This window comes from Cupressus sempervirens, chromosome 9, assembly GCF_028749045.1.
Source record: "Cupressus sempervirens isolate cs-2001-9-10 chromosome 9, ASM2874904v1, whole genome shotgun sequence".
In the NCBI taxonomy this organism is placed as follows: Eukaryota; Viridiplantae; Streptophyta; class Pinopsida; order Cupressales; family Cupressaceae; genus Cupressus; species Cupressus sempervirens.
The window spans coordinates 79,256,581-79,278,183 of NC_143126.1; positions in this window are offsets into that span (position 1 = coordinate 79,256,581).

Consider the following 21,603-nt stretch of genomic DNA (forward strand, 5'->3'; position numbering starts at 1 on the left):
GATAAATCAAATAACCTAATTGATAAATCAAATAACCTATTATTTATCAATTAAATCCTATTCTTCTATCTAATTCCAAAATCCCCATTTATTAAATAAATCTATTTGATAAATAAAACCCTCAAATCTAATAACCCCTAACCTATTCCTAAACCCTTCATTTAGCCTAATCCACCCCATCCACCCATACTAACCAAGCTTAGCCACTAACTCACCCACCCTCATGAATTCCATCCACTTGCAAATCTCTAACATCCCTAATATAATCCTAAACCCAAGCCTAATCCACCCCCTAATGTTGTCACATTCCCTAAGCAAGCTTAAGACTTTCCTAAGCCAAGGAAAGTCAACAATCTCAACTCCCTCCAAAATATCCCAACCACCCAACAATGAATGCTCTTACAAAAGCCATAAAGACTCTTACAAGCTCTTACAAGCCATAATGAAGGGTCTTTATGAAGATATTATCCCTTGAGCCTCCTTTGTTGACTCATCCATCCTCTTTCCTCCATTCACTCACCCTGTGACATGTGTCACTCCCTGATTGGTGCTAAACAAGCACAATCCATGTGCTCCCTTTTGAGTGCATCCTAGCCCTCCTTAAGCTTTCATCTTTCCTTCCATGTTAGCCCTCCATCCCTCAAGCCCTTAGCTTATAAATTTAATCCCCTCCCAAGCCATTTCATCACAACCTTTAAGCCAAAGTTATGATGCTAGTTTGAGAATCAAAAGCCATCAACCATACCCTTATAATGCCAATTTGAGAGCTCTCAAGCTACCAATTTGCCATTTCCATCTCCATTGAAGCTAATTTGAAAACCTTGAGCATACATCCTACATCCACATAATAGACACCATCCCTAAATCAAGTGACCATCCTCATTGAGAGAGCCATTCTATGGCTCATATTCTCATTTGAGGGTTTCACTTTGTCTCTCATTTATGTTATGGTATTTTAGTTTGTAAATGCTTTTGATTTCTTAATTTAGTGTTTCTAACATACTAATATAGGATATACATTTTGGCACCATTTCCCAAGCATTTTGAGACACCCAAGTTTGACAAATTCAGAGGAAAAGGAGACCCTATCACACATATCAAAGAATTTTACATGCACTGCCAAGAAGTGGCATACGATGACTTCTTCCTCTTGTGTCTCTTTCCCAAAAGCTTGGCCATGTTAGGATAAACCACGAACAGAAATAAAAACTACATGCAAATATAATCAATAACAGAAAATAATAGAACACACAGAAATGAACACAAGGCACCAAGATTTAACGTGGTTCACCCAATCCTTGGGCTACGTCCACCAAACAGCAAGTCTGATCTTATTACAATCCAGTGATTACAACCTGATTACAATCTGTAATCCCTTACAGCTCAATACCGTCGCAAGAACCAATTTTGTATCACCACATATAAAAAATACCCAACCCTAAGCCCTTTTTATACAAGTATTAAACCGCTTTAGGGTTATAACATGTCGGCCATATGTCAGCCATAATATGTCGGCTACCATGTCGGCTACTTCCCAATTTTTTTTTTTTTTTTTTATGAAGTATTTACAGTACTTTCTTGATCAGTCACCACAATCTAACAGGCCGGACCAGCTCTTGAATGGTTTTATAAAATCCCCTATGACACAATTAAAAATTTTGCTGAATTTTCTGAGGCATTTGTAGCCCAATATGCCCATCTTGTTGAAACAAAGCTATCAGTAGTTGATCTTGTCCACACTAAGTAGAAAGGTGGAGAAAGCCTTCCCGAATATTTGCAAAGATGGAAAACCCTTACCACCCACATATCTTGCACCTTGCCAGAGCGCCATTTGGTGAAAATGTTTATTGATAATGCCCATCCTAGCTTGGCTCACCACATGCCCATGAACTAAGTGCGGACCTAAAAAAGATATCAAAGAGAAAGGAATGATCCTTGAGCAAGGACTCATTAAAGATGGTGTGGTCAAGATTTACAAGGAAGCCAACCAAAATCAATCACATTCCAATGACAATTCTAGGTATTGGAACAAAAACAAGCACATTGCAATAGATGGCATCACTGACACCAGACATGTGAATATTGTTGGTCCTTCTCAAAACCAATCCAACCCACCATATCAACCAAACAATCAAAAAGCTATCAACTACCAATAGCAGAATCACCAAAGCTATCAAAACCACAATCCAAGACCCAACTTTCAAGGGTCTAGCAATCAAGCTAATGCCATCAATGTAGTTGCAAGACAAAAGCCCAGATTCCAACCTGCACCTAGAAATTATACACCCCTTGGTGAACCTTTGGATGTCATTTTTGAGAAATTAGTCAAGGAAAACCTCATCAAATTTCCTCCTACCTAGCAAATTGACCCAAGCCAATCCAAAGCTGCATGGTACAAAGACAATGAGTACTGCAAATTTCATAGGGTAAAAGGTCACACCACCCTCAGATGCATGAAACTGAAAGGTTATGTGTAGGACCTCATTGATCAGAACGAAATCACTGTTGGTGCCCAAACCTCTCCCAATGCAGGCTTACAGATCTATCAAAATGCTTTTCCTCCTCACAACAACCAAAATCCTAGAAAAGCACCTATCCAAAACAACAACAACAACACCAACAACTGTCAGCCAAACCAACAGCATGGGAAGAACAATGACGACACTTCATCCTATATAGACTATGGTAGCCTTATAGGTTGTATATTCGACAAAGAGCCTTCTGTCAATGTTATCAATATCCAAGGACCAAATAATGAGTGTACAGTCACCACTCGAAGAGCGCGATTTAAAATTGTAGGCCCACCAGTTTCACCAGCACCATCAGCTCCATCAAAAAGCCAGTACAATATCTTGGAACACCTTGGGAACATGCCAGCCCAAATTTCCATTTTAGACCTTCTTCGCACCAGTCCTGTGTACAAGAAAATCATTGACAGTGCTCTTATAGAATCTTGTGTCCCTTCAAATATCAACGCTATTGATTTTTGTAATCTCGTTGGACACCTATCCTCCTCATGTGCCGTATCATTCAAACCCACTGACATACTCATGGTCGAGATAGATCACACCCTTCCGCTTTGCATAGCCATCATGGTATCCAATTTTTCTGTGAAAAGAGTAATGATAGATAATGGATCAGCCTTGAATATTTGCACCCTAAAATTCATAAAACAATCTAGGTATACTGAGGCAGATATCATCAGTGAGGTTATCACCATCAAAGCTTATGACAACTTGGAAAGAACCACAGAAGGAACTATTTTGCTGCCAATCAAGGTTGGGCCAGTCATCCAAGAGACACTCTGCCATGTTATTGATCTAAACCTACCATTTAACATCCTCCTCGGTCACCCATGGATTCATGCCATGAAAGTCGTTCCATCCACTTACCATCAGTGCATCAAATTTCTGCATCAAGGCACTGAGATAACCATCCATGCCGATCTAAAACCCTTTGCTTACTACAATACGGTTGAAGCTTCATTTACAAACCATTTCCCTGGAATTGATATCGGCACATCCATCGCTAGCTCATCCCACACTTTTAATGACCCAGAAACCATCCTCGCCTCTACCCTGTCTACCGTAAAGATCAATAACAAAGGCTGTGGAGAGTATATTCTATCAGATGCATTTGCTATCAGGACACTCCCACTTGATCCACATGCCCATGGATGACCAACATAGCACAAAGCTAAGGAGATTCCACCTCCTCGATACAAACAGTTTTGCCCAACAACCTTTGTATCCTCGACAATCCCTCTTCATGAGGAGCTCACTCCAGATATCAACAATTGGTTACATAAGGATGCACCTCAAAGAAATCAAGCACGCCTTGATCACTTCAGCTAGAAGTATCCCCAAGAACATAAGCTCATCACTAACAAATGGAACTATCAAGGTGGTGGTCTAGGACCAGACGAAAGAGGCATGCAGTGCCCCATTGACGCACACAAGTGGGAATCGAAGTCAGGTCTTGGCTTTGGCATACCCAGAACTGGGGGCACCAATACGGATGGTCACACTTTTTCGAACATTCACTGCGACCTTGTTGAAATCGAAGACATTCCTGAGGAAGTTGAAAAGAGAGCCTACAATGATATCCTAGACCAAATCTCCCTCAGAGACTCTATTCTCCAAGAACTATCGATCCACCTCATTGATCTACCACTCGCCCATCCACAACTCATAGATTGGGACTAACCAAGAATCATACACATTGATGATTTCACATCAGAGGAAGCGCTTCTGAGATTCATGGGAGCCAAAATTCCTCATAAGAAAAAAAAGCTAGATTCTACCTATATCTACAAGCTAGATCCTAAGGGGTATTTTGGAGAAAATCCCCAACCTAGTTTCGATACACCCAAAACTGGAACTAAGGTGAATCTGGGACTAGCTAAGGCAGCGAAGAGAACCCCTCAGTGAGAAAATCCAGAGCCACAAGTAGAACATGAGGATTTAGCATTGCCTCCTCCAGATAATCGAGCAAAGGTGTCTTCTATTCTAATTGAGGATACTAGAGAAGTCAACATCGGTTCTTCAGAGATCCCCAAACTTGTTCACATTGCTGCATCCCTATCACAAGACCAAGCTGATCTCCTCTTTGAGGTCTTAAGAGAGAACATTGGCTGATTTGCATGGTCATATCAGGACATGCCAGGACTTAATCCAAAGCTTGTAGTTCATTATCTTGCAGTCAATCCAAAGATCAAGCTCGTCAGACAAAAGCTTAAAAAAATGCACCCCAAGGTGGCATTACTGGTCAAAGCTGAATTAGAAAGAATGTTAGCTGCTAAGGTTATTCGACCTATCGACTACTCTGAGTGGATCTCCAACATGGTCCCCGTCACTAAACCTTTTGGTGACATCAAAATCTGCACTGATTTCAGAGATCTTAACAAAGCTTGTCCAAAAGATGATTTTCCCTTGCCCAACATAGATATGATTGTAGATCTTACAACTGGACATGAAATTTTGTCCCTCATGGATGGATTTTTTGGGTATAATCAAATCCAGATTGCAGAAGAGGATTAGCATAAGACAACATTTACTACCCCTTGGGGAACCTTTTGTTACAACATGATTCCTTTTGGCCTAAAGAATGCTGGGGCTACCTATCAAAGAGCTATGACAACCATTTTTCATGATCTCATCCATAGCATTTTGGAGGATTATGTGGATGATATCTTGGTCAAATCTCATACCTTCATGGATCATCTTGCTGACCTAGAGAAAGTCTTTGATAGGTTAGCCAAATATCATCTCATGCTGAATCCCAAGAAGTGTGTCTTTGGGGTCACATCTGGAAAGCTTCTAGGCTTTATAATGTCTAAACGAGGTATAGAGATCAACCCCAAGAAGGTCAAGGTTATCTTAGACATGCCTCCTCCCCAAACACTACGACAGCTTCGCTCTCTTCAGGAAAAGCTTCAATCCATCTGGCACTTCATCTCCCAGCTTGCAGATAAGTGTACACCATTTTCACATTTACTGAAGAAGGATGAGAACTTCAAGTGGGATCCTTTATGTTAGTGCAGCTTCGACCATCTCAAGCAATATCTCATCAATCCCCCTATCTTGGTTCCACCAGTTCCTGGTCGTCCCCTAATTTTGTGCATATCAGAAATGCCTACTGCTTTAGGGGCACTTCTAGCACAACTTGATGACTACGACAGAGAAAGAGCCATCTACTACATCAGTAGAACCCTAGTTGGTTATGAACTCAATTATACTCCTATGGAAAAAGCTTGTTTGGAAGTTGTTTTCTCAACTCAAAAGCTTCGCCATTACATGCTAAGTCATACCATCCAACTAGTCTCCAAGATTGACCCTCTCAAGTATATGCTCTCCCGAACAACACTTACAGGCTGTTTGGCCAAATGGGTTATGCTCCTTAGTGAATTTGACATCCAGTATGTGGATAGAAAGACAATCAAAGGGCAAGCTATAGAAAATCACCTAGCTAATGCACCTCCAATAGATGCTTATCCATTGATCACAGAATTTCCAGATGAGCATATCTATCTAATTGAAGAACAACCCCCATGGAAACTTTATTTTGGTGGCTCATACACATCTCATGGATCAGGGGCAGGAATATTGTTGGTCACACCTCAAGGAGATTACATTCCAAAAGCCTTTAAGCTACAATTCCCTAGCACCAATAATATAGCTGAATATGAGGCCCTCATAGCAGGATTAAAGATAGCTGCAGAATGGAACATTTTTGAGTTACAAATCTTTGGCAATTCTCAGCTCATCATCAAGCAAGCCCTAAATGAATATCAAACCAAAGATGAAAAGCTATTACCCTATAAAGAGCTAGTTGATCACCTAAACCAGAATTTTACAGGGCTTTAGTTTACACAAGTGCCTTGAATACAGAACAAAGCAGCAGATGCTATGGCTACTATAGGCTCGCTCTTGGAAATTCCCCAAGAAGCTATAGAGTATGAGTTTTTAGTTGAGCAACTCCTCACACCCACCTATGCGAATGAGGATTCAAACCATGTTTGTATCTTGGTTGGTCCCCAATACCCTTGGTACCATGATATTCACGCTTACCTTAACGATGGTATCATATCCCATCACCTCACACGTACCCAATGCCAAAACCTCATCCGAAAATCATCCCGATATGTTATCATAGCCAATACCCTATATCATCGAGGTTATCACGATACTCTCTCTCAATGTTTAGACCAAAACGAGGCCGTGATGGTGTTAAAAGAAGTACACTCTAGACTTTGCGGTGCCCACACGAGTGGTGTTGTCCTAGCATGAAAAATCCTTAGAGCAAGCTACTATTGGCCTACGATTGAAGAAGACTCCTGTGACTTTTTCAGAAAGTGTCTCCCATGTCAGCAGCACGCAAATCTTGTGCACGCTCTAGCACAGGATCTATAGCCTATTGCACCACCTTGGCCTTTCACTTGTTGGGGCCTTGATCTAGTTGGAACTATCACACCCCTCTCATCTAATGGACATAAATGGATAATAACAGCTACAGACTATTTCACTAAATGGGTGGAAGTAGTCCCCCTAGTCTCAGCTACAGGAGTTCAGGTCTCCAAGTTCATCTTGTACCACATTGTTTGCTGCTTCGACATCCCATCTACCATCTTCACTGACCACAGAGGTAACTTTGAAAATCTCAACATGGAAGAATTATGCACTTCCCTCTACATCTATCATCACTTTTCTAGCCCATATTTCCCACAAGGTAACAGCCAGGCAGAGGCAACTAACAAAACCCTCCTCAAAATCCTAAAGAAAGTTGTCAATGATTCCGGCCGTGATTGGCACCTACAAATAAATCCATCCCTATGGGCCTATCAAACCTCCTTTCGTACATCCATAGGCACAACTCCATACTCCCTAGTCTATGGTGCCAAAGTGGTACTACCTATAGAGGTTGAACTTCCCTCCTTGCGCATATCTTTGCAAGGGCAAATATCAGATGAAGAATACAGAGTAGCTCAGCTCACCCAGTTAGATCTCTTAGATGAGAAGTGACAAAAAGCCTATGATCATCTCACAGTCTATCAAACTCATCTCAAAAGGAATTTCAACAAGAAGGTGCTTCCATGAAACTTTCAGCCAGGTGACATGGTCCTCAAAGAAAATATGAAAGTCCAAGCAGATCGAGAAAAGAAAGGCGAGTTTGAACCTACCTGGCTTGGTCCTTATGTTGTGTCTCCATCCTTTGGCTCCAGAGCCTATCAGCTATCTACACTGGAAGGAGAACTCTTGAATGATCCTACTAACATCATTCATCTCAAGAAGTTCTATGCTTGAAGATCCTTGGTATACCTAGCTTGTGAAAAATACAAAAACATAGTAAAGAAAAATAAGTGTCCAATGGTGAAAACTTGGCAATTCAAGCACCTTGGAGAGGTACCTTGGTGAAAACCTGGTAATTCAGGTGCCTTGTGTATTAAGACTAATCCATTATCTATCACTATCCTATCCCTCATCCATTCAACCATGATCCCATAAAACACCTTCTTGTTCCCTTGGTGTTCCAACCAACTATCCAAAATCTAATGAAGCTTGTAAATACCTCTTGTACAGCTTGTAAATCTTGTAACTCAACTTGTAAATCTTGTACCCTAGCTTGTAAATCTTGTATCCCCCCTTGTATCATAGCTTGTATATCCAAATCTTGTCCAAAGCTTGTACCATATTCCAGCTCTTAAATAATCTTGTATCCTAGCTTGTATCCTATCACATGCACACAAAGAATCCCATTTTCACTTAAGCTTTTCGCAAACCATCTACCTATTCGCCTATCAACTATTGCAGACATCCCACCCTTCGCAAATATTTCCGTCTCACAAAACTCAAACATGAACAACCTTGTACATTTGTAACATATTTTGGTCTGTCAGCTTGTACATCCTCTTTAGCTTACTACCATTGTATCTATCCAGCTTTCATGTCAGTTCCTCCTTGATCAGCATCTTGCACACATTGCACAACCCTTGGTTAGCTATTCCAATGCATCCTTTAGTTAGATCTCCTATCACCAAAGTGTTATCTTTCTTAGTTCAGCTTGCCAGACGCATCACTCATGCAGATCCATTAGCTTACGTGCTCTTCGATAGATCCTCATAGGATATAGCTTTCCTCATGTCTGATCTTGGTCCGTTAGTACCTCATCCTATCCATCTTGTTGGAAAATGGTTCTCTTTTAAATTTTCACTTTCTTTTGATTTGGAATCTTTTGGTTTTGGGTCTTGAAGTATCTTTTCCAAGCAATCTCCTTGTTCCCTCCTTAAGGTTGCCATGATCTTCCATATCATGGTATACTGTGAATGGGGCAATCTGAGCGTAAGGTCTTGATCATGTCTTTTGCTTGTTTTCTTTTTTGCTTGTGGGTTACCTAGTGTCATTTCCACGCTGCTTCCCTTGGGATTCATTTGTGATGCTGGGGAAATCCTTGCGTGTTTGTTTTGAGTCAATCCGTCAGTCTTCTAGATAGTTGGTGAAAAGGCCTTGATGTTCTTGGTAACCTTGGCAATTAACCAATAGTCCTATAGCAAATCTAGTGCTCAACTACATGGTGGTACTTCTCTTTGAAGTATCCCCCCTGCTCAAAAAGCTTCAATGGACTCCCTTCATCTCCATTATCCCCCATCCATCTCCAACATCTGTCGCTCCTCCCCCAGCTTATGCATTAGTATCTCTTTGAATCACTCCTCACTCTTAGCTTTAGGGATCCACAATCCTAGTCTTAGGGATCCACCAATCCAATCAATCCACCAAGCCTCATCTTTTGAGATCCACAATCCTAGTCCTAGGGATCTCCGAAAACCATCTTCCGCCAATTTGACTCTTTGAAATCCTATTGCATCAGATTTTTAATCTCCTCATCCATCTCCCTATCCTAGATTCCTTTTATAGCGCTCCGCTCCTTCATCCTCCCCCCAATCCTGAAAGTCTTAAGCTTATTTACTCTTGTGCCTCTGATTTTCCCCTTTATCATTCTCCCATAGTGAGAGTTTGGGCTAATTTACCCTCTTCTCTTAAGCCACTCTTCGTCCTCCCATCCCGGATTCTTGTATTTTTCAAGAAGCCGTCAAGCCTCATTTTCTCTCCCCGCCGCCTTCTTGAGGGGGCATCATCTAACATCTAGTCTCTCCTCTTCTTATTCAAGACTGGGGTAACCTTGTTGCTAAAACATCTTTCTCATGTCTTCTTCATTCGAACTTCTTTGAAATAGTGTTGTCTCAACACTATGTCAAAGAGGGGAAAAATGTAGACACCTAAATTTGATTACACCACTTTGGTAATCTAATTTAGCCATCTCTAAAGGAATCATTAATTAAATTCCTATTTAATTAATCCTTTGCCATCCCCTAGCTAATTAATTTAATTAATCATCTATAGTCCTAATTGATAAATCAAATAACCTATTATTTATCAATTAAATCCTATTCTTCTATCTAATTCCAAAATCCCCATTTATTAAATAAATCTATTTGATAAATAAAACCCTCAAATCTAATAACCCCTAACCTATTCCTAAACCCTTCATTTAGCCTAATCCATCTCATCCACCCATACTAACCAAGCTTAGCCACTAACTCACCCACCCTCATGAATTCCATCCACTTGCAAATCTCTAAAATCCCTAATATAATCCTAAACCCAAGTCTAATCCACCCCCTAATGTTGTCACATTCCCTAAGCAAGCTTAAGACTTTCCTAAGCCAAGGAAAGTCAACAATCTCAACTCCCTCCAAAATGTCCTCAACCACCCATATATTGCCTAAATTTATCCCTGCTAGGCTAGGAATAATTGAATTTATATGGAAATTGTTCATGGTCAACATGGAGTATTTAGGACCCAAGGTGCATAAAGGAACCTTTCTATGTAGGTATTTTAGGATTGGTATTTTACAATTGGGAAGAAGGCCCTAGATCAAATTCACTCTTATCTTCACCATTACAATTTGTGCACTAGCCCATATAGAATGTATGAACTTGATGGTTGGATGAGGGTCACCCTTAAGGAAATGAGGAATTATGTTTTGCCAAGCACCAAGGAATTGCCTTATGAGGATATTATACCAAGCATAGTGGCAGAGGGTGAGGCACCTGACAAGCTAGCAAAGCTTGATGATGTCATAAGGGTGGAGAAATATTTGAAAAGAATAGATCCACAATTTATGGGATTGTACATGGATATCCCTTATCCATAGAGGATTGGGAAGATGGTCTAGATCATGTTGAGATTATGATTAAAATGCAAAGGGCCCAATAGGAGAAGAAGATAGAGTTTTCCTTGATAGCCCTGAGCCAGATGAAACCCTTGAAATAGAAGAGGATGATGCACCTTAGGTATCATGGATGGAAAAAGGAAAAATATTATCCACATCCCTGCTCAGGTTAAACAAAGGATATTATAGATTTTACTAGGGAATAGTGAGTATTTTGGTATCTTAAGATAGAATTATTTACAAGATAGAGTTAATGCAGTAGAAAATACTCTCATAGACTTGGAACTAGTAGCAGTAAAGCTAGATGATAGGATCATCCAAGCACAACAATTCTTAGAGGATGATGAATTCATCAAGTCCACTAAATTCAAAACTTTCTTATATAAGATAAAATAGAGTGAACTTGTGTTGAAGATAAAGCTAGGAGAGTCTGATCAGCAGAAGATGGAACTTATTGAGAAGCTACAAGACTATGATCCTACGAGTGAAGTAATGACTCTAGAAGAGGCCAGGGATCTAGTGTAGAGAAGTGACATATTATTGGTGCCTGGATGGGGTTTGGAACAAACATTTATGCTTGATTAGAAAAGGAGGTAGGAGAGCACCATTTTTTATGAGGCAATTGGTCCAGATGGATTAAAGAGAGGGATTGGTTTCAATATTGATACCAAATCCCTAGTAGTTTGGAGTATGGCCTCTACCTCAAACAAGCCAAAATTAATGGATGTCCAAAGTACTGAACAAGGTAACATGATTGTATGGACTTTATAGGGAACCTCTAGCACACAAATTTCAAAAGCATTAAAACATTTTTAATTTATGAATGAAGCCAAGGTAGAGGAAATGGAGACAAGATTAGCCAAATCCATACATGATTAAATTGATGTCAAAAAGCTCTATGAAGATGAGCTTAGGAGCAGCCATGTGTATAAAGAGAGAATTATAAAACTTGAGGCCAAGGTTTAGGAACTTGAAAATGAAGTTGCATCTCTTAGGGAGCAACTTGCACAGGCAGAGTAGAGGGTTGTTCTAGTTCAAAGAGTAGAGGGACATGAAAGACAATAGCCAACCAAGGATACTGCTGAGTCCTCAGTGCAAACAGAGGATATGGAAGAAGAGAAGGCATCGAAACCAAGAAGAATGACCATTGATGCTCCATCAACTCAACAGGGAGGAGATATAAGGAAAAGCATCCTTAGAAATATAGTGAGTCATAGAATTGAAGTGTTGAAAAACATGTCTTAGTAGGCTCATCATTTTTATGTTGCTTTACAAAGTGCTGAACAATTTTGCAATGAGGCAGTGTAATGGCTATCACCTACATTCAATCTTTGGGGGCCATATATTCAATTCCTAGAAAGGCTAATTGAATTGATGGTTAAGTCACCAAATTTTTCTAAAAAAATAATTATAGTAAAGGAGGGACTAGAGCTAGTGAAGGAATTGATGGGTTTCTTCACTAGAAAATTGCAAGTTATATGGGGAAATTGAATATTTTATCTCAGGGAATGCAACCCCATAAACCATCAATTTTGGATACTACTAGCACATTGAAAGAATCGTAAACTTTATTTTGATAATATTTTGACCCAAGAGGCTATGGTATCAATTTTTGAAGATGTTTCAAATATTCCTTTTAATAAATTGACTGATTCTTTGTTTAAGGTAGAAATAGATTTAAATAAATTCATTGTTGAATCTAAGGTAGTCATGGATGTCAGGTGGACTGAAGCCACTCAAGACTTACAAGAAGTAAAGCTACAGAATGGACCACCATGTGGGAAATATATGTATGGGAAGCATTAGGAGAAATTAAAGCTTTGCTGACAAGAGGTAGCTGAGATATTTTGAAAACAAGATAGATAAAGGACAAAGAAGAAATATATCAGATTCCTGATGTAAAAGTTCCTTTACTTCCTCAACTACTTATCTTTTTCTGATCGACATTTTGAAGAATGTTTTGTATACATTTTTTGTTCCCTTCTTCCAAATTTTTGTATCCATTAATATCTTGACATGTGTCCTCCTCTCATCTATAGCTTGCTGCAATCCTATGTATGGATTTCCAAGATGAGAAGTAGAGGTTAGTTATCTATATAATTTTTCACATATGTCATGTATTATTTTGTAGTCTATCCATTTGTTTGGTAGTTATCTGAATGAGTTCATTTGTATGCATACCTTAATACAAAAAGAGAACATTTAGGATTGAATGCTTTGTCTCTGTATCATATTATGAGTTTTTGTTAGTAGTATTAAGATTTAAATGAGAAAGATTTCTCCTTAATTATCATTATCATTGAGGTTTTGTCTCTTTTTCATATATCTATAGCCTTGGGACTAAATGAACAAGTTTCCTTCAGTTTAATGCAATTCAAAAGGTTGTATATCTCTTATTGATTGCTACTAATTTAAAGAATTGGGTAATTACTTTCTGTAATTGATAAGATTTAGGGTTTGTAAAAAGGATGAGAATTAGAATGAAACTTAGAGGTTAATGTTAACATTTTAATCACAAGTTGATTAAAAAGGTCTAAGTTTGCTAATCTTTGACTCTATATGCCATTGGATAAGGCACTGGTCTATTCCAAAATTCAAGGTTGCATTGATGATTCATTTCATTGCAGAACATTCACGACAACAAATTAATTTTCTTTTAAATGTATCAAGAAATTAAGTGCTAGTCATCACTTATTTGCATTTACTTTTTATTATTATAGTGAGCTACTATTTTCATAAGGTTTATCAAAAAATTATAGAAGAATATTAATCATTTCTACTATAGGGGATAGTCTTGCAGAGAAGAGTATTAAGTTAATAAGATCAATCCCTAAGGTTTTCCTGACGTGGACTTGCAGAGCCTAAAGTGAAGTGAGTCCTAATGAATCTATTAATGTTGGCCCAAAATTAAGCTTTGACCTTCCTGAATATAGGATTTAGCTACCCCTTAGGCTTGTCTCCATCTTTGTCTCCTAGTATTAGGTATAAATCCACTTGATACATTCTTTACTAGAATGAACTCCAACACAAACTATGACAGCTGGAAGGAAAGATGAAGACACATTTGTTATGTATGGGATTGCGATATTGGATCTTGAAAAAATCAATGAAGAAAATCATTGAAGAAAAGGATTTGGAAATTTTCACCATGGTAGAAAGAGATATTTTCATGTGTGACATGAGAGCTAGGGAAGCACTATTGACTGCACTTCTTGAAATTGAGTACAATCAAGTAAAATCACTTGTTACTTCACATTTGATTTGGAAAGATTTGGAAAATAGTTTTGAAGGTGATGCACATTCTAAGAGTATAGGTTACAAAGTTGGATTTGTGTGTTTCAAGATGCTAAAATGATGGAAGATGAATTTGTAAGAACATATAGAGGTAGGATATCAGAAATTACTACAGGTATTAAAGCTCAAGGAGGAGCCAAAGAAGATGATGAGGTTATTTGGAAGATATTGAAGACTCTAACACCACCATTTAAGTCATCATTTTAGATGATACAATTGTTAATGTCTTATACCAAAGATTTCACAAAGGAGACACTACATGGAAGATTGAAGCAGTTGAGAATGAACTTAGACAGTTTGGAGAATTGATGTGAACCAAAGAAGATGATGATGTTATTTGGAAGATATTGAAGACTCTAACACCACCATTTAAGTCATTATTTTAGATGATACAGTTGTTAATGTTTTATATCAATGATTTCACAAAGGAGACACTGCATGGAAGACTTGAAGCAGTTGAGAATGAACTTAGACAATATGGAGAATTGATGTGAATAGAGATAAATTTCAGTGCCTTGAATATTTGACCCAAATTATCAAGGAGCACAAGTGCTAGAGGTGATTTTTCTAGTAGAAGTAGATAATGTAGGAGCATCCTGGGTTACATTTTTATATTGTATGTTTTTAGTTTTTATTTTGTTGCTAAAACTAGGTTCTGCTGAAATTGCATTTTCTAGTTTTTGGGTGCCTGTTGTAGACCATGTAACTAATTTTAAAAAATTAATGAAGATATAAAAACTTCAAGGATTGAAGAGGGCCTAGATTACTATCAATTTATAGAGTGAAAATCCTAACTCCTTATAGTTTGAGAGATATGGTAATTCTCCCAGAACATCAATTTTTGGCAGTTCTGCATGACAACTTCCTGTGCCTGAATTTCAGAATGGATGCACACTTTTCCTTAATGAATTAGACCTTGCATGCTTAAGAGGTTGTAGAGGACCTAGATATCTACCCATATTTTGAAGCATGAGTTCTAACTCAATCCTAGCTAGGAGATATTACAATTTTTCTTAGACATCGATTTTAGGATAGTTACTTGTTGATGCAGGCCGACTTGTGTATTTAATTTTGGTTTATTTTCATTTAATATTTGCTTAGAGATAACTTGTGGCTTCTCTATGTTCTAGAATTATTTTAAAGATATTTTAGCTAGTATAAATAGAGTGTTTAGGGTTAGAGATAGGTAGAGCTAGCAAATTGGAGAAAGGATTGTAGAGTAGAACTAGAAACTACAAATTTGTTGTTGGATCTTTGAATGTGAATGCATTTGTATTTTCCCATAACCCAGAAGACCTTATAGTTGGGCATGTATGAAAATATTTTGATGAATCAATAAAAGTATTTTTCTATTCTTCCTCCTTTGGTTTCTATTCTTTGTGTTTGTTTACTTCCATTGTGTTAACTTTGCAAGGTTGATTTGGATTACTGGGTGTGCCTTTGGCCCTAGTTTTCCCCATCCTTCCTTGTGTCAGGTAGTATCAGAGCTTGAGGTTCCTCATTGTGAATATTGGATCATGTAGAATCCTAATTTGGATTTCGTTGTAGGGTGGTAGATTTGTAGATTTGACCTATAACTTGCAAAGGGTTACGATCTTGCAGGAACCTAATTTGTAAAGATGGTTTGTGGTAGAAGAAATACTGATGATGTTATATTGGATCAGTTGAGACAAATTGAAGCCAAATTAGATGCTGTGGAGACAACCCAAAGGAGAGGAGCACATCTTGATGATGTAAGTGATGATGAAGCAGTAGTACCAAACCATAATCCAGAACTTAAGGAAGATCAAGATGAGGAAAGATTATTGCGAGTGTTGTCTAGGACACATTCAAAGTTTGTTGTAGAAGTTGTTCCTTATGATGGAAATTTGGATACCAATGCTATGTTGGATTAGATCTCAGATATGGAGAATTTCTTTGAGTATGAAAACACTAATGATAATAAAAAGGTGAAGATTGCAGTCACTAGGTTGAAAGGTCATGCTTCACTATGGTGGAAGCATTTGCAAACTAATAGACAAAAGAGAGGAAAGGAGAATATCAGAACTTAGGTGAAGATGATGAACAAGGCAAAGAACAAATTCCTTCCTACTGATTACCAAGTTAGCCTATTGAGAAAGATGAAAAATTTGAAGCAAAAGGACATGACTGTGAAAGAGTATACCAAGGAATTCTATAAATTAGACATTAGATCTCGGCATGTGGATGACGATGTTGAGAAAATTGCAAGGTACATAAATGGATTGAGATCTAGAATTCAAGATGAAATAAATTTTGTGAAGTTGGAATGTGTGGAAGAAGCATATCAATATGCCTTGAAAGCTAAGAAGATCTTGACAAAGAAGCATGAACAAAGACAAAGAGGTAGAGGTGGTATATTCCAGAGAGGTCAAGGTAGATCTTATGGTGAAGGTGGTAGATCTAATAATTTTGTGTAGGATAAAGGAAAATTAGAATGCAAGAATGATGATAAAGACAAGATCGAGTGGAAAGGTGGTAGCTCATACCGAGGAGGTATTGGATCTTACCGAGGAAGAGGTAATTCTTATCCTAGAGGTAGTTTTCATTGTAATTGTTTTAGATGTGGCAAAGAAGGGCATAGATCTTTTGAATGTAGATCTTCTAAAAGTGGGTAGAATAATTGAAATGTTGTGATTCAAGAAGACATTGAGAGTTCGCCAAGTGGAAATGAGGCTGGAGAAAATCTGATCGTAAGGAGAACCTTATGTAATAATGGAAGTGCTGAGGAACCTATCCTTAGAAGAAGTCTTTTCAAGATAAGATGCAAGATGACTAGAAAATGTTGCAAGGTGATAATTGGTAGTGGAAGTTCAAAAAATTTGGAATCAAAAGAGCTAGTTACAAAGTTGAAGGTGCAGAGGCTTAAACATCCCAAACCTTATCATGTTTCATGGATAAAGATGAGCATAAGATATTGCTAAGTGAGCAATGCCTTGTGAAGTTCAAAATTGGATATTACTTTGATGAAGTTTTGTGTGATATTATGCCCATGGATTGTTGTAATATTTTGTTGGGTAGACCTTGGCAATATGATAGATATGTTGTACATGATCGAAGATTGAATCAATATACTATTTGGGTAAATGGGAAGAAACAAACATTTCTGCCTTTGATTGAAAGTCTAGATGAAGTCAGTTGTACCACAATAAAAAAAATTTCATGGTTAATGGAAAAAAATTTGAAAATGAAGTAAAGAAGAATCAAGTTTTTTTTGCTATAGTTCCTAGAGAACCGAGTGTTGGTAGTAATGACCAAGCAGCAAAATTTGGTATAATAGTAGAAATTGTAGAATTGCTAAATGAGTATAAAGATATTGTTGCTAATGATATTCTTGATGGTTTACCTCCAGTAAGAAGCATAAGTCATTGAATGGATCTGATTCTTGGAGCTAGTTTTCTAAAAAAAACACCATATAGATTGACACCTATAGAGAATGAAGAACTTAATAGACAAGTGCACAAGTTGCTATAGAAAGGTTTGATTACAAAAATTTTGAGTCCATGTGCTATACCTACTATATTAGCACCTAAGAATAATGAAGAATGGAGAATGTGTACTGATTCTAGAGCTATTAACAAAATCACAATGAAAGATAGGTTTCCTATGCCGAGGATAGATGACATAATGGGTTGTTTGAGTGGAGCAAAGTATTTTACCGAGATTGATTTGAAGAGTGGCTATCATTAGATTAGAATTAGAGAAGGTGATGAGTGGAAGACTACTTTCAAGACAAAAGATGGTTTTAATGAATGGTTGGTTGTGCCTTTTGGTTTGACTAATGCACCTAGTACTTTCATGAGATTAGTGAATGAAGTTCTAAAAAGAATTTTGGGTAAGTTTGTGATTGTTTATTTGGATGATATTTTGATATTCAGTATGACTAAGGAAGAACATCTTGAGCATATTAGATAAGTATTGCAAAGGTTGAAAGAGGAAAAGTTGCTGATTAATTTGAAAAAGTATTCTTTTATGCAAGAGGAGATTGTGTATTTGGGATTTTTTATTTCAGCTAATGGTTTAAGGATGGATCCAAAAAAGGTTAAAGCAATTATGGAGTGGCCTACACCTGAGAATGTGGGTGAGGTAAGATAATTTCATGCTTTGGCTAGTTTTTACAAAAAGTTTATAGAGAATTTTAGTTCTATTTTTAATGCTATGACTGAGACAATGAGAAGAGATAAAAAGGAATTCAATTTGACACATGGAGCTGATAAAAGTTTTGAAACTTTGAAACAAAAGGTTGCTGAATTATCTGTATTGGCTTTACCTAATTTCAATAAGGTATTTCAAATTGAGTGTGATGCAAGTGGTAATGCAATAGTAGCTGTATTAAGTCAAGAAGGAAAGCTTGTTGCTTTCTTTAGAGAAAAGTTGAATGATACTAAAGGGAAGTATTCTATGTATGATCAAGAGTTTTATGCTTTTTTCAAGTTTTGAAAAAGTGAAGACATTATTTGATTCCTAAGAAGTTTGTGTTGTATACTGATCATAAGGTTTTATAGTACTTGGAAAGTCAACATAAATTGAATCAAAGACATATGAAGTGGGTTGAGTACTTGTAGACTTTCAAATTTGTGATCAAGGATAAGAGTGGAGTTACTAACATAGTTACTAATGCATTGAGTAGAAGATGTTCTTTGTTGACTAAAATGAAGGTTGAAGTTCTTGGTTTTGATGAAATGAAAGAGTTGTATGATGCTGATCCTTATTTTTCTTAGGCATGGAGAGAGTGTAGAGCACCAAATCCAATAGATTACATAAGAAGGTATGATGAGTATTTCATTTAAGAAGGTATGTTGTTCAAAGGTATTCAGTTGTGTATTCCTAGAAGTTCTATGAGGCTGAATTTGATTAAGGAAAAACATAGTGGTGGATTAGCTAGACATTTTGGAATTGATAAGACATTGAGTTTTCTGAAAGAGAAGTATTATTGGCCACAAATGTATAAGGATGTTTAGAAATTTGTAAATAATTGTGGAGTTTGTCAAGTTGCAAAAGGAGTGAGTCAAAATACTAGTTTGTCTACACCTATTACTATTGCTGAGAAACCTTGGAGTGATATCAGTATGGATTTTGTTCTTGGATTGCCTAAGATAGTGAAGGGGTATGATTCCATATTTTTTTGTTGTGGATAGATTTTCTAAGATGACTCATTTCATACCATGTAAGAAGATATTAGATGTGGAGCATGTTGCTAAAATTTTCTTCAAAGAGAGTGTGAGATTGCATGGATTACCAAGAAGTATTATTTTTGACAAAGACAATAAGTTTGTTGGATATTTTTTGGAAGACTTTGTGGAAGAAGATGGGTATTGAGTTAAAGTGTAGTTCTAGTTTAGTTCTACATTTCATCCACAAATAGATGGATAGATAAAGGTGGTGAATAGAAGCTTGGGTAAGTTGCTGAGATGCTTAGTTGGGAATAAGCCAAGTAATTGGGAGATGGTATTGGCACAAGCTAAATTTGCATATAATAATTCTGTGAATAAGAGTATAGGGAAGACACTTTTTGAGATTGTTACTGGAACGAAGCATAGATGAGTATCAGATTTAAGAGATATTGCTAGTGAAGAAAAGAGAAGTGTTGCAAGAGAAGACTTTGATGATTTTATGGAGTCTTTGCATAAGGAAGTGAAATTGAGGATAGAACAAAGTAATCAGAAGTATTAGGAGAATGTTGATCAGTCTAGGAGACATCATGATTTTCAAGTTGGTGATGAGGTGATGGTTCATTTGAAGAAAGGAAGATTTTGAGTTGGAACTTATAGTAAGATAAAGATGAAGAAGTTTGGACCTTATAAGATCTTGAAGAAATTTGACAGTGGAAATGCTTATGAAGTTGAGTTGCCTAATGACATGGATATATCTCCTATATTCAATGTTTATGATCTATATAAGTATCATGAATCAAATGATGAAGTTTTTGTACCTGATGATTATCCTAAGAAGTAGATTGAAGAAGTTGAATAGATATTGGATTAGAGAATTGGTAAAGGTACAAGAGGAAAGGACTACTATGAATATTTCAAATGGAAGAACATACCAGTTGAAGATGCTACATGGATTTCTCAATCTAATTTGGATTTAGCCCATGTTGTGACATCTCAATGATTCAAGATAACCATTTCTTACAACCTTGGTTGTCTGATGCATGAGCTTCCTGGGTTGCACCGCTATCCTGCATGTTTTCAATTTTTATTCTATTGCTGAAAATGGGTTCTTCTAAAACTGCATTTTATGGTTTCTAGATGCTTGTTGAAAATTGTGTAACTAATTTTTCAAAATGAATGAAGAGCTACATACTTTAGGTATTTAATATAGCCTAGATTTCTATCTATGTTCTAGATCACAAGTCTTAACTCCTTATATTTTTAGAGATATGACTATTCTCCTAGAACATTAATTTTTGGTAGTTTTGTGTGATAGTTTCCTATGCCTAACTTTCATAATGGATTCACACTTTTCCTTAATGAATCAGACCTTATGCACTTAAGAGGTTGTAAAAGACCTAGATATCTACCCATAGTTTGAAGCATGAGTTCTAACTCAATTGGAGCTAGGAGATATCGTGATTTTCCCTAGACATCAATTTTAGGAAAGTTACTTGCTGATGTAGGTTGACTTGTGGCTTCTCCATGTTCTAGAATGATTTGTAAGCCATTTGGCTAGTATAAATAGAGTGTTTAGGATTAGAGTTAGGTAGAGCTAGTGAATTGGAGAAAGAATTGCAAAGCAAAATTGGAAACTATGAATTTGTTATTGGATCTTTGAATGTGAGTGCATTTGTATTTGACCATAATCCATAAGGCCTTATAGCTAGGCATGTATGAAGATATTGTGATGAATCAATAAAAGTATTTTTCTCTTCTTCCTCCTTTGGTTTTTGTTCTTTTTGTTTAATTTCATTATGTTAACTCTTCAAAGTTGATTTGGATTACTAGGTGTGCCTTTGGCCCTAGTTTTCCCTGTCCTTCCTTGCATCAATAGATTTGAGGAAGACATAAAGATTGAAGGAGTAGCCCTTTTGGTAAGAAGAGAAAAAGGACATTAAAAAATCATTATGCATCTAAGTGTCCTAAAAGGGAGAAAAAAAAAGGGAAATCATAAGCCTAGAAAAGATAGAGAGTGTTTGTATGCAAATGAAGATAATGATTCTAATGAACAAGCATTAAGTGCTAGTGATGATGAAATTAGATTTGTCGCAATTAAAGAAGAAATTCTAAAGAAGGTAGCTTTGGTATCACAAGTTGACAAGAAATCTAATTGGATAATTGACAGTGGTTGTTCACATCATATGACTAGTGACATGAACAATTTTGTTGACTTGAAAAGTTAGGATGGAGGAATTATTAGAGTTGGAAACAATGTAGCATGCCAAGTAAAAGGGATTGGATCTATAATTCTTGATGGTAAAAATAGCACTGAGGATGTATGCTTTGTTGATGGGTTAAAGCACACTATTTTGAGTGTTAGAGAAATAGTAGACAAAGGTTATCGGTTGTAGTTCATAGAAAAGACATGTATGATCAAAGATAAAAATGGAAGGTAATTGGAACATG